Here is a 15,197-nt window from a genome sequence, read left to right as displayed (position 1 = left end):
CCCAACATCCCTGACCACTGGTCCTGTTAGCTAGGGATGATGGGAGTTGTAGTCCCAAAACATCTGGAGGGCCGAGTTTGCCTATGCCTGCTCTAGAATCTACAGCCATATGGTAAATGACTAGGTGCAGATTAGCTTGTGGGCTGCAAGAATATAGTCATGTTTTTAAAAACCATTAAGGTGATTTACCAGGCTGATTAACATTGTGCCTACATAAGCACAAAGGACATTGGAAATAACTCCTGGGTATTTGCTAAGGTAGAAGTATAGGTATGGATGAGAAACTTAATATTTTGGCATTAGAAAATACAAGTTGCAGAACTATTTTTAGTAGAGGAGTTTGGTCATAGATGTGTATGGCACTAATTATATGAATATAACTTAGTTATTTTAATTGGGGGAAAGTGCTATGAATCATGTAACGTAATATATGCATATGACCTTCATCTTCTACAAACTGCACAATTTTGTATCACAGCTTCAGCATACACTCTACTTTGTGATGCTGTTCGATATAAAAGCTCTTCTATTCCTATGCATTGTTAGGCTGTTTTGTAAATGTTAACTGTATGTTTTTGAACTTTTTAACAGGGAAATTTTGAGGAGTCTTACATTTCTAATCCTCCAGTCATCGATCCATTTTGGCGTTGAAAATTGGTGAGTTTATGTATTTAATTATTCAAAGCACTTTCCGAATCAGTTAATTAGGTTGCTTAAGAGATTGACATTGTGATTAAATACTCCCTATCTTCCATTTGGGAGAGTTAAGTCCTCAGAAAGTTTCTTGCATTAGGGTGACAAAGTTTGAAAAACACGGTTACATAAGATTTCCTTGTGCTTTGCTGAAATCTCACTTTTGTTCAGACAGAGGAACTAAGTTCAATCTTAGCTCTCTAATTGGGTGGCACTAAGGCATCTGCTTTCCTTTTATGAACGGTAAAGAAGAATCTTTTTAACCTGCCTGCCCCTGAGAGCAGATAGATTGTCAAGCACTAGGGAGAGGTCCTTTCCCATGGTGGCCCTATGCCTTCTCTTTACCATCTTGGGTCTCTGAGGAACCATCATTACAGGCCTTTAGGACAGTCCTTAAGACCAACTTATTTCCTTTGGTTTTTCCCCTCAAATTTTATTTTATTGGACTACAAATGACTTTTAACTGCACTTTTTAAGGTGAAAATTCTTACATGCAGTGCTTTTTTCCTTAAAAAAATGTTTAGGGGTGCTCTCATTTTCCGACTCATACAGTGGTACCTCAGGTTAAGAACTTAATTCATTCTGCAGGTCCGTTCTTAACCTGAAACTGTTCTTAACCTGAAGCACCGCTTTAGCTAATGGGGCCTCCCGCTGCCGCTGCGCCGCCAGAGCACGATTTCTGTTCTTATCCTGAAGCAAAGTTCTTAACCTGAAGCGTTATTTCTGGGTTAGCGGAGTCTGTAACCTGAAGCGTCTGTAACCTGAAGCATCTATAACCTGAGGTACCACTGTATTGAAATACTGCCCCTCAATGAGGCCAAACTTAGATTCACAAAATGTTTAGGGGGTATGCATACCCCTGTGTCCCCCCAGAAAAAACCCACTACTTACATGAAACAAAAAAGCTCTGACTTTGGAAGGGACCACGATGGTCACCTAGTCCAACCCCCTGCAATACAGGAATCGTTTTCCCCAACGTGGGGCTCAAACCCATCACCCTGAGATTGAGTCTCATGCTTTACCAACTGAGCTATTTAGTATTTCTTGCTGTACTGTTTCGCTGAAAGAATATTAAAGTAGTTTTCTCTGAAGGTTCACCATGTAAGAGAATAGATATTTCAAAGCTCCTGCTTATAATTATTTTAACCTTTGGAGAATCATTTAATTACTTCAGTCAATGTAGCTGGCTAGTGAAATGTTCTTTCTTACCTACCTATAATTGGAAGCTGAAAATGATAGTATTTTCTGGTCACCTACGAAACAGCAGCATAATCTTTGTTTTAAGAAGAAAACGCTGCAATTCAGTGTTCCCTAGTGCCATTTCCTTATTTACCCATTAACAAAAAGGCATTGCCTTTTATTAGTGAAACCAAATTGTTGCAACCAAATTGTAGATGGAAGTTCATGGCAAACTTCTCTTAAATCCAAGTATTTAACTAGAATGGATCAGGTTGCTTCCTTATTAAAGATATCATAAGAAGATAGAGAAGAGCCTGAGGGAGCAGGCCAAACCAGATTATTTTCAACCCCTTTCAGATATTGTTCAAATTTCAGGTGTTGATGGTGGGACAAGCAGAAGTGTTGCTGACCTGACTTCCACACCTTTGTTGTCGTCAGAATTTGGCTGACCAAACTGAGGACCTGTTAAAGCTTTGTAGCATTGAGGAGCATTTTGGCTTACTTGATAGAACAACTCACCCCCCTTCCCCTCCCACAATATTTGGGCTTTTTTTTCCTGACCCTCCAGAGCAAATAGGTTGGGGGTGAGGATGGGGGGGAGTCCTATTCTGTTAGCTTCTGCTAGTGCAACAGGTTCGCTGAATGTGGCACATTGTTCTGAGTATGACCCTGTCACTTTTTTTAAAAAAAGAGCTTTCGATTTCCATTCCATTGTATTCTGCAGCAAAGGTGGATAAACACTCTGGCAAACCCAGTGGCGAACGGAGCCGCTTGGCTGCCCGGAGTGGCAAATACGGAGGCATCCCCCCGGGGGCAGGGTGTTGCTCCGCAGTGCGCACGCGCCATGCTTCATGACATCCCGACGCACACGTCAGGACGAACGACGTACACGTCAGGACAAACGGTGCCCATGCGCAGTCCGTCCGTGCTGCTGCTCCTGCGGCAACCTTATGAGCCGCTGAGTGAGGCTTTTGTACCGAGCGGCAGGGCTCAGCGTGGGAGTTGTGGGGGGCACCGAGTGTCACCCCCCTCCAGGATGGAAAACGGGGCGGTCTGCCCCCAATACCCCCACCTTGCTACGCCTCTGGGCAAACCCAGCTGTCTGCTTTGTTTCTGTTGGAGGAGGAGGCAAGTTTATGACTGCTTTATTCTGTTCCTCTTGCCCAACTTGGTCTGTAGTTCTGCAGGGTCTCAGGCAGAAGTCTTTCCCATCACCTTCTATGTGATCCGTTGACTATAGAGATAGAATCATATGCCCTCCTGATTAATGTAGTTGCCCCATTTATTCCACTTCCCATCAAGATTCCCACTCCCTTCTCCTTGCACGTGAAGGACAGGCCTGTGCCACTCAATTGAATATTTTTTTTCAATTTCAGACTCAGAAGAATCTGATACTAGAGTATCTTTTCAGTAGAGATGTTATCTGTCATTAGGAAAGGATGATTTTTGCTGTGTCACCTTCATTGTGGTGTTCCTTCTCTAGGGGTACCTATCAAACCAACCCCACTGCAATCTTTAGAAATTTATTACATTTTTTTTAATCAGTCGGGTTTTGAGAATTTCTGATTTTATACAATTGATACTGTTTACACTGTAGTATATTGTTTAGGTGTATTGATTCTTTTAATTGTTGTTCCATGTCCATAATAGGGCAGGTTCCTTTGTTCCTGATACAATCTAAAACATTTAAAATATAAGTATGCATTAATTAATAGAGGACAACAGGAAGAAAGCAGTGTAGCTTCTTTCTTTTTTTTCTAATATAGGTTTTTTTTTAAAAAAAAAAACAAATACCAATATACCTAATTGCAAGCAAGTAATTTTATGCTTCCTCTACTCTTATGGTATTGAATTATGTGACATGAAAAACAATTAATGGTAATGGCAAATCAATTGAGTTTCCTGTTTTAAATTGTGTTGTTCATTGGCTTCCTTTCAGCGAATATAGGACACGTATCAGCACTAGATTTTTTGTTCTATTTACATAATAAATCAAATTAATGAGTAGTTCCTCATCAATGGAACCCCTTCTTTCCCTCTCCTCTCCCTCAACACCCTCTGCCCCCCCCCCTTAGTTGGGTTAGGGCATCCAAAAGATCCCCCAGAACTGTGTGTAGCAGGAGGAGAGGGACGTTGTTCTGACTGGTCAGCCAAAATGCTTGCCCTAGTGTGACGTTAAATCCCTGTCAATATTTTTCACTGGATTGCATCTGATGGTGGTTTTGAAAGGAAAGGCCTCTTATTTTTGCCATTCTCTCCTATGCATTCCCCCATGAGTGTTGGGGGACCTTTTTGAACTCTATAGGATATGGCATAAAGGTTAGGTCCAGCCATGGACGACTCTGGGATTGTAGCGCTCATCTCACTTTACTGGCCGAGGGAGCCAGCGTGCAGCTTCCAGGTCATGTGGCCAGCACGACTAAGCCACTTCTGGTGAACCAGAGCAGCGCACGGAAACACTGTTTACCTTCCCGCTGGATTTATCTACTTGCACTTTGATGTGCTTTCGAACTGTTAGGTTGGCAGGAGCAGGGACCGAGCAATGGGAACACGCCCCACGCAGGGATTCAAACCGCTGACCTTCTGATCAGCAAGCCCTAGGCTCTGTGGTTTAGACCACAGTGCTACCCACATCCCAGCAAGGATATGGCATAGAGAGCTGCAATTTGTATGGGAGGATAAGTGGAAATGGGGATGCCTGGACTTGTTCTAGCAAAAGCATTTTTGCTAGTGCAAAGCTGCCATTGCGTATAATCCGCTGCAAATAAACAATAAATTTGTACTATATCTGTGAATATATGACTAATTTAGGGATGTTTTCTTGGGCATGCTTACAGACTGTTTCTGAATGCGTTACTAAATTTAGCTGGACTGTACAGTTTAGTCAATATAGTCCATAAAGCAGGTATAATGCAGTCTATGAAAGTAACCTGCAGGAAAGCAAAGCAAGACAAAAAATGAAGTAAGAGCAAAGTTGACGGGGGCAGGCGCTATGAAATATAGGCAAGGACCATAAACAGCAGCTACCACCAAACTACAGCCTATGGAGTTTTATCCACCTGTGTCCTTCCACTGATGCTCTTTGGTTCAGCAGAGGCTTCTGTGGGCCAAAAGGGAAGTTGGTGATACTTGCAACAACAACAACAAAACACTTTCTCCTATACTCACGCTAGGATATTCCTCCTCCTCCTCGGCTTCTGCAACCAATGGGACCCATTCCTGTATTCTGGTCTAGCAGGGCAGGGAACTAGGTATAGGGTGTCTGCTTCATCATTTTTGCTTTTTGGGACCTTCTCTGTGACACATCATTTGCAGCCTTGCATTTTCAAGAGAAACAAGACATTATAGCAAAAGGTAGGCCGATGTCAGATACACACACACACATATAGATAGATAGATAAGGTGAAACTCGAAAAATAGAATATCATGGAAAGGTTCATTTCTTTCAGTAATTCAACTTAAAATGTGAAACTAATATATGAGATAGACTCATGACATGCAAAGCGAGATATGTCAAGCCTTTATTTGTTATAATTGTTAACAATTTCAACTTTGGGGTTTTCATCAGCTGTACGCCATAATCATCACAATTATAACAAACAAAGGCTTGGCATATCTCACTTTGCATGCCATGAGTCCATCTCATATATTAAACTCCAGTAGCTAATGAAAACAATTGCTTACATAAATGGACTTTTCCACGATATTCTAATTTTTTGAGTTTCACCTGTAGATACCTGTAGATGAATGAATGATAGATAGATAGATAGATAGATACCCAAATGAAGAATTGCATTCAACACGTTAAGACGGAATATTACAACACTGCAAAATGGCTCACTGCTTGCTGGTTGAGGAAGAAACTAGTCCAAACTATCTGACAATTCTCTGGCTGAGCAAGGTGTGGGGAATTGAGCCAGCGTGGTGTGGCTCTACCACATCCCCAGCCCTCCAGCTCAGTGGACCTGAGCCCAGGATTGCTCCCTTAATAAGAGTTCCAAAGCACATAGGAAATAGCTGAACCTTTTTGTTCAAAGCAGATGCACATTATCATTTCTGCATAAGGCGGTCACAATGAAAAGACTATCTCTGCTGACTTCAAACTGCTTCAGTCTGCATGAGACTAGTCATTACATGATCTGCCATGGCTTGAATCTGGCTTCTAGCACAGGCATCTCTGCTATAGTCTTTCCCTGCAGTTGTAAATAAAGTGTTGACATGGTTGAGACCTTGTACAATGACGAGTGTCTGCCAATTTCTCTTGCTCGTTAAATATAGAATAGATTCTTCATGACCCAGCACTCCTTTGTTCCCTGTTTTGACTTTGCAACAATGGAAGCAACTTTGTTCTACTCTGAACATTTATTTGCTTAAATATTTATCTGGGGGTAATAACATTAATTATAAAAATGTTCAGCCAGCATCTGTTAGAAGACATATTTTTGTTGCTGACAAATTCAATTAAAGATATTGCTGGTAAAGCAATCAAAACAACAGGTAGCTTGGAAAAAGGTCAGTGCCAAATAATTGTTCCCCATAATAATTTCCCAAGCCATTAAGCCTCTAAAATTATGGGATTCACTTTCAAATGAAAATTAAATTATAGAATATAGTCCCCTGATCAGTTTATGGGCATTCTGGAGCATGAAGTGCAAATTCTCTTACAGGAAAAGCATCTTGCTAATATTGACTCTGATACCAAATAGCTGGAGCTTGATCAAAGCACAATTCAAAAGATGTGAATAATCACTTGGTTTCAGCCATTGTAGCTCACTTCCTGGAAGCCTTAACATCTCAATTAACAGGTATTGCATAGTTTTGATTTACCACCTTTGGGAATGTTGGTTTTGTTTTTTTTAAAGAAACATTTCCTTTCCATTTTATCATCTACCCTTTTATCATTGGTTATTAGTGATTTAAATCAAGACACGAAGGAGGAAATGGGGGGGGGACTTCATGACACCATGAATGCTCACATTTTTTTTATAACTAAAATACTTTTTGACAGTATTGCCAGTATTGTAATACAATCTCACAAAATTGTAGAACCGAAAACTACACCACAGTTTGAAATATAATTCGAAATCTGAACTTTTAAGACATGGTTACAATATAAAGGGGTTCCCAATTTCATATTTTACATTCTTCAATATAATGCAGTATAAACTTAGCTGAATGTAGGTAGGTAGCCGTGTTGGTCTGCCATAGTCAAAACAAAATAAAATAAAAAATTCCTTCCGGTAGCACCTTAGAGACCAACTAAGTTTGTTCTTGGTATGAACTTTCGTGTGCATGCACACTTCTTCAGATACACTGAAACGGAAGTCACCAGGCCCTTAAATATAGTGAGGGAGTGGGGAGGGGTATTACTCAGAAGGGTGATGGGAATGGGTGATCAGCTGATAGGTGTGGAAAACCTGTAGACGACTGTTTCCAGCATACTATGCAAAATATTGAATAATGAGAATTCCATTTTTCAAGTGATGCAAAGGGTGAAGAAGTTTGCCTATATGTTACAGAGATATATGTAGACATTGATCTAGCCTTCCATAGAACTTGGAGAGGACAATTTATACTGACCTTCCCCCCCCCCAGGAAAGGGTCCCAGGGACCATAGGATACAATGGATCTCCCTCTTCAATCATGCAGAAGAGATTATGTCTAATCTCCTGTCTCCACCACTGTAGACATCCGTAGCTCTAACTCAACAAATGTTGGAGTTCAATAAGGCATATGTTATAGATAATTGAGTGTGTGTATGTCAGGGTATGACTGGGAATTTGAAGGGTGAAGAACAATTTCAGCCACCTGACTCAGCCCCAAACTGTGGAATATTTATGCCAGATCAGGAAATGAGATTCATAGTTGCCAGAAATTTCCATTCCATTGTTTCCGGTGGTTATAAAATGGGTTGCAAGAGGAGTGCAACAATGCTTGCTTAATTTCTGTCCTGCTGGCAGGAGCCCAGCAAGCCTTGGGATAAACTGTCCTTGGTATGCTTACAGTCTAATCTCAACAGAACAAAAAATTCCTGCATTGCAGGGGGTTGGACTAGGTGACCCTCATGGTCCCTTCCAACTGTACAATTTCCATAGCTAGACCCTCCTTTGTCAAAACTCCTTTGCTAAAACTGTAATCTAGGCCAGACATCATTTGCTTTTTACTAGAGCCCCTGATACTAACATGAACCAGTCTCAAAGTGGTGGTCGGGGAATGTATGTGCATAACAAATTCCCAGGGACTTGAAAACTACCTGTGTGGTATCCAACTTAATTGTTCCACTGGAGCAAGGAGTTTTGGCTGTTCAATGGAACTTCCCTTTCTCCTTTTCTCCCTGCAGGCCCCTGTGTAGCCCATACATATGATCCAGAAGCTTGAGGGAGAGCCCCAGAAAACAGATTTATGGGCCACAACAGATTTTTGAAGAAACATATATAGTACTCTAGTTCCTGCTCTCAATTTTGCTAGAGTCGTTCTACAGCAGTGGTTCTACAGGTTCTGAAAACTATTGATTTAAAGGGAGGGGGGTTGCATAAAGTCAGCAGCAGGTGCCATAGTGATTTACAAGCCTATCAGTCCCTTGTGCCATCCTTGGGTATTTCTTGTCGGTGAAATGGTTGCTTTCTGCTTTTAAGGAGGTTCAAATGTTCACCACACTGAACCAATTTTGTCAGTAGGGAAAAGAAAAACAGTGTTAGAGGACTGCGTCGTGGAGATGGTCTGCAGAGAAAAGCTATCCTCTTGATGGCAGTGGTGAAGTTAGCAAGAGCAAGGGAGGGAGTTAGCTTGCCTCCTTCTGTCTCATGGCACAGCCTACAGCTCCTGCCATAGCTGTCAAATTTCAGATTTGAAAATAAGGGCTCAGCAGCCTCACCTATCCCGGGGACAGTCACATGGCAGTGGTGGGCGGAGCCAGAAGCAAAAGTGGGCGGCACTGGTGTGAACGCGCGCAGTAGGCTTACTGTATTTTGGAAACGCTGCCCGTGGGCTACGACGCCTGTAAGCGCAGGAAATGGCTCCCGCTTGCTTTGAGGCTGCAACGAGGCGAGGTCTTCCCAGTCCCTGGCCAGCAGGGGGTGGGAGAGGAGCTGCTTCCTTTGAAAAAAATGGGAAATTAAAGGGATATAAAAAATAAGGGATAGCAGCGGGAAACTGCTTGAAATAAGGGAGATTCCTGGGGAAAACGGGATACTTGACAGCACTGGCTCCTACTTCCACGGTGTGCAAACTCACTCTATTTTACTAGGGCTTAGGCATATTTGCTCTGAACCAGATGAGGTGGGCATAGATTTGGTGCAGTGCAGTTTGTAGGATACATGGCACACAAGTATTTCTTTCTAATTCTCTAGTTTAGAAGAAGAGTTTGGATTTGATATCCCGCTTTATCACTACCCGAAGGAGTCTCAAAGCGGCTAACATTCTCCTTTCCCTTCCTCCCCCACAACAAACACTCTGTGAGGTGAGTGGGGCTGAGAGACTTCAGAGAAGGGTGACTAGCCCAAGGTCACCCAGCAGCTGCATGTGGAGGAGCGGAGACGCGAACCCGGTTCCCCAGATTACGAGTCTGCCGCTCTTAACCACTACACCACACTGGCTCAGTTTATATGATGAACCATACATAGAGGGGTGCTGTGGAGGAATATCTCTCCCCTCCCCCTCCCCTCCCAAAGAAAACATGTTTGAAAATTCATGTTAGGTAAACTGTGACAGGCAGAGTTCGCCGTGGCTTTCATTATACGGAACAGGAGACTGCTTTTATTCCCAAGGACAAGAAAATTGGAAACAAGTTAACTGTATTCAACTCAACCAAGCAATCCTTTGCAATTATATGCCTCTGTGGTGATGTGAGCTCCTGCCTTCAGGATGTGAAATCAAAGCTAACAGCTTGAAACACTGCCGCTGATCAGCTAGTCTTCTCTTCCAAAATAAAAAAAAAACCCCTTCTGTAATCTATATTTTCCTCTCAATGATGATGATAGTATTTGACTGACTGCTCGGACTATTTCTTTTGTAAAATATATTGTTTCTAATTCCCACACTTTCATCCAATAAATTACATAGTGTTAGGGGTTTTGCGCGGGGCAAAGGTCCCCTAAAATTCCTGGGTGCCAGGTTCTCCCCGTAATTTTTGAAATTAATAAATGTGTGGTTTGAGCAATGGATTTAGCAAGGCCAGAAAAAAATAAGTCAAGGCAGGTTCCTCAAAAGCTGTGCTTAGAGAGGTGCCATCAATGAACAGAGGCAGGTGATGACAGAGTCGTCGTCATCATCATTTTATTTGTATGCCGCCTTTCCACAGTTGGAAACAATGCTCAAGGCGGCTTACAACATGGCAAGATTTGCATAATTACAATAGTCATAAACAATAAATAAACCACATAAAAATACACAGCCAAATGGAAAACAATTTCCACATAAATCAAAATCTAAAACTAAGAATACAGCATTAATACCACAGTTTAAAATGACATAGGTGAAAAAAAATAACAGCATTTTTAAAGACAAAAAACAAAAAACAGAGCCCTCTTTGCCCAGCAGTGGCACCAGCAGCGGCAGCAGCGGCATTCCTTTATGGAGCCTGTCAGGCCCCGCCCCAAATCAGGTTGTGAGTGGCAGGACTGGGGCCCTCAGGCGCTGGGCAGGGGAGTCCTTCTGGGTCATCACCTTAATGAAAGGTGATACATTCAGTGTCACCCAAGGAGGAGCGGGTGGAGTGCCTCTCCCTGCTGTATGTTAGTTTGCAAAAGATAACAGCAGAGTTGGGAGGGTTAAGTTACCAGGGAGCGTGATGTCACCACAGGAAAAAGATGCCCTTTTTACACAAGTTGTGTTTGGAGGAGGGTTTTTTTTGGGGGGGGGGAGTGAGGGGCAGAACACCATGCGCTTCTGTCTGGAGGAGGCTTCCCAGAGAGACCAGAGTGCATGTTTGGCTTCTGCTCTGGACCCAAGCTTGCTGAGGCTATGGGAGAAGCAACAAGAGACACTCGTGGCAGTTTAATGTTCTGCACTCCCTCCACAAAACTCAGGTGTAAATATGTGTGAATAAACCATATTTCATATATAACCCCCCCACACACTAGTTTCCGTCATTCCTCATTCCAAAGGAACACAGACCCTGGTTAATTGCCAAGACCCCTGGAATCTTGCATCTGGCAAGAATTTAATCCAAGCATTGTAATGTCATTTAGCGTTATTATTTGTATGCTCACGAATGATCAAGATATATTTTTTAAATAGTTTCTTGGACTTGACAAAGGAACCAGTATACCAAATCATTTTTTTAATGCTAGTTTTCATAACATATTGTATGAATAGCCTTGCTTTGTCAGGACCATCTGGTTCAGCATTCTGTTCCCATAGTGGCCAATCTGATATATATATGAGAAGTCCACGGATATAATAAGCAGGCATGAACACAATAGCACCCTCCCATTTCGGTTCCTCATCTAGTCACAATCAGAGGCACACTACAACAGAAACGGAAGGCGATGTATTGTGTTATTGTTTATGAATTTATCTAAGCCACCTTCAAAGCTGTTCAGGTTGGCAGCAACCAGTACATCTTACAACATTTCCTTTATTTACTAGTACGTTTGATTGGTTCCAATCATGTATTGCTGAATTACGTGTCGTGAACTAAGAAGCCACCCATTCAAAACTTATTTTTAGGTAACTTTTAGTGAGCTGCTGCATCTCTGATTCCCCCTCCCCTCCCCTCCCCTCCCCACCCCAATCCTCCAATGTATAATACTGTGCATGGATAAATTTTATATCTACAACTGCATCTATATTGGTATTGTAGCAATCTGTACTATATTTATTCCATTCTTTTCTTTCAAGAACCTCAAGGTATTTCCCCCCTCTCCTATTTTACCTTTTACATGAATTATTTTACATGATTTCCCCCTCTCCTATTTTACCTTCACTGCAACCCAGTAAGAAAGGATATGATGAAAGATCACGAGTGACCCAAGATGATTGTCCCTAGGCCCATGACTGATTTGAACCTGGGTCTTCTGTTTCTATTTTTTAAAGGGTCATTAATGAGCCATGAGATATAAGAGGTGTTTCACCCACTTTACTATATGTGTGACACCCTGTTAAACAACAACAACAACAACAACAACAACAACAACAACAACAACAACAACAACCGGCCATGTTTCATTTTAAAGGCATGTGGTCTCTAACAGCCAAAGAAGAGTGCTATTTCATACAGCCTTATTGTAAAGATCACTGAGATAACACGTGTTTTCAATGTCACATAGTTTCATTCTTGAATATGTGAATCATTTCCTCCCTCCACCTTAATTGTAGAAATTTTATCTGGTAATTTTTATCCTTACTTCCAAGACCAACCCCATTGTTATGGCTTAGATTCCCAGCCAGAAATCTATATTATGGACCGCTGTGTTAAATCCCCCAAAATGTATATATTATGGAAACAGCCTTTTAACACAGAGAATAGAAAATGTTGAAGAAATGCACATAACTAGTGGGTCGTACGTAGGAAATTGCCGAGGAATATATTTTTACAGGCTAAGGTTGCAGTCCTGCTATACATTTATTTGATTGAAGATAGATGATCTCAGCAGGATTTGGTCCAAACAGTATTCTCTCTGCTCCTCTTTCTTAATTACTTTAGGATTGAACAATATCATTATTTGATAGAATGGAAACAGTAGGCATGTGTGGTTTGCAGGATTTATATATAACAAAATGTTCACAAGGGCACAGATTCAAGCCTACTTTCAGGAACTTCCACTGTTATAGTTTAAGATTCATCAAGACGGATTCCTAGCTTGTTCATCCAAAATTTGTTCAGCAGCCATCAGGTGCTTCGATACCTTACACTGTTTCTGAAAGCCCGAACAGATAAAAGCATTATATATTGCAATTAAGACATTCAGGGATATGGCTTTCCATATAAAATAGTGGGTGGTGGAAAGACTGGTTTTCTTTAAAAAATGGAATGGAATGGAATCCCAGAATTGCACACAATTGTAATATTGCACTATAAGCATTTCATGAAACTGCTGAACTTGATACTATCAGCTGTTTCAAAGATGATCCAAGTCATACAAGTGGCAGAAATATAGGTTGCTTGAGGAAACATAACTAGACCAACAGATTACATCAGGAAGAATGTGATCATCTAACATTTGGAGCCAATTTAAGTATGAGGATGCTGTTAAATATTAAAGATCATGTCATCAGAGACAACATTTTCCAGCTGTTGCTAGACCCTCCGCACAGAAAGCTGGGTTGTTGACCTACTTTTCAGAAAGATCTAAACTTTAGCCTTACAAGAAACAGTTGCAGAATACCCATCAGCAGCAAATAGTACATTGTTAAAGAAAAGTAAACATGTTCCTTGAAAGGAACTCTGTTAGACTTCCAAATGTGGAAAAGAACAGAAACCACAAAGTTCTTTACAAAATATAGTAGGGGGTTTCTGACACAAAAGCCTTGGGTGTGTAATTGAGTATACTCAGTTGAAATCAAGCTATGCAATGCTGTTTTTCTCTCCCTAGAGAGAGAATCTTAGAATTGTAGCATTAGAAGGAACCATGAGGGTCATCTAGTCCAACCCCATGCAATGCAGGAATATTTTTCCCAATGTGGGGCTCGAACCAATGACCCTGAGATTAAAAGTCTCATGATCTACCAAGTAATACAAACCTCTATTTGGAACATGCTGAGGATGTATGTGCTGCAGTTTGGGAGATTCAGAGTTTACCCTGGAACAGCTACTATTTTATTATAGTGACCAGGGGCTAGAATTGTGTGTTTTGGGCCCCAGGTGCAGTGAAGCCAGGTGAGGGGGGGGGGGGCTAGTGCTGGCAGAATTGAAATAAACATAGGACAACCATTTTGGAATTTAAATAGGCCTTTATTGATTACAGATGAAAACCCATCTGCTGGCTGATTATTTCACCAGGGTTAAGGGACTCCCTTTGAGGCACATGAAATCAGGGTGACCCTAGCTTCCCCAGACCAGTGTGGGGTACTGTTGAGATTCATTCCCTGTGTGCAGTCATGGGTTTATTGTCTATCACATGATTGGATATGTGTTTTGATTCCACAGGAATGGGATGTGCCAAAGACAGGATGTTTGTCTTATTGTGTTCCCTGAAGTGGGACTGTTGTCCTTCGTTCTTTCTCTTTGCTGTCTGATGCTAGAAAGAGAGGGAGCCATGTTTCAGAGCTCTGCGTATGTTTATATATAAATAAAGTAGATTAGCCTACATGCTGAGTTGCTGAGGTCTGTTACACAACTGCGCATACTCTGTGGATCAGTAAGTGTGCTGATGTTTCTTGGCATCAGTCGCTATGATGTTCAGGCTGAGAAATGCTTATGAAGCTCCCGAATGATCACCCAGGAGGGAGGGAACATGCCAGTCAGGCATGTGTCTCTGCCAAGGTCCTACTTGTGTGTAGGATGAATCCTGACAGTTACAACTGTGTCATCCAAGGATAAAGCCCAGTGCCTTATCCGCCATTAAGTTGTGACAGTTGCTACAAAGTAGGCAAAAGTCCCAGGCAGGCCCATTTAGTCTGAAGGCAAATTCCTCCCTGGCCCCCAATACAGCAATAAGCAACCCCCCTGTGTTTGCCCCACCATGCCAGGCCAGTTCCTGCTCCCTATCAGCTTTCCCTAAGACAATGTACTGCATTTTTCCATGTATTGGATGAGGTTTTTTGACTCAAAAACCATGTCAAAAAACTGGGGTCGTCCAATACAAGGATAGTGGCATGGGGGGGGGGGAAGAAGCGGTGCGTCACCAGCCAGCCAGTTGGCAGAAGCACAGATTCACCCATGCCACAGTGAGTGTGGAGCAATCGGGGGAGGTGTTTCCTGCCCGCAGCTGGGGGGGGGAGAGGCTCAACAACTTTGGGCCATCTCCCCTCATTTTCTTAAAACTGAGTCCCCCAAAATGGGGGGAGGCTTATATATGGGGACATCTTATAGATGGAAAAATAGGCTATGTACCTAATCCCATGCATATTTATTAGCACTAAGTCACATTAAATTCAATGGAGTCCTCCAAAGTTGGCGTGGAAAGGATTTTAGCCTGAATACAAAAAGTTTTGCACCTAGCTTTATCAGCTTTATGGAGAATGAGAACAGTAGATAGCCAAGTAACACTTGGAGAAAATGTTTAGATTTCACCTGTGGGGGAAATTCTATTGAATCCCATTTCAACCTCTCCTACATGTCTTATTAAGTAGTGTAAAGAACATCACAAATGATTCCTTCAGTGTCCAATGCAGAGCAAAACATACATTGTTTTACAACTGTCTGTTCAAGAGAACTCCCACAT

General features: G+C 41.9%; 1 long non-coding RNA gene across 1 annotated transcript in view; it reads left to right on the top strand.

Annotated features, from left to right (window-relative positions):
• The first annotated feature begins 590 nt into the window (after nt 1-590).
• The window catches only part of LOC117061279, a 158,349-nt gene continuing 143,742 nt past the window's right edge, over nt 591-15,197 (top strand). Inside the window, exon 1 of the long non-coding RNA XR_004428060.1 lies at nt 591-657. This is a non-coding gene — a long non-coding RNA (uncharacterized LOC117061279). The remainder of the gene's footprint in view (nt 658-15,197) is intronic.

This window comes from Lacerta agilis, chromosome 16, assembly GCF_009819535.1.
Source record: "Lacerta agilis isolate rLacAgi1 chromosome 16, rLacAgi1.pri, whole genome shotgun sequence".
NCBI lineage: Eukaryota > Metazoa > Chordata > Lepidosauria > Squamata > Lacertidae > Lacerta > Lacerta agilis.
The sequence above is the reverse complement of the archived record's forward strand: the minus strand, read 5'-3'. Positions and strand labels throughout refer to the sequence as shown.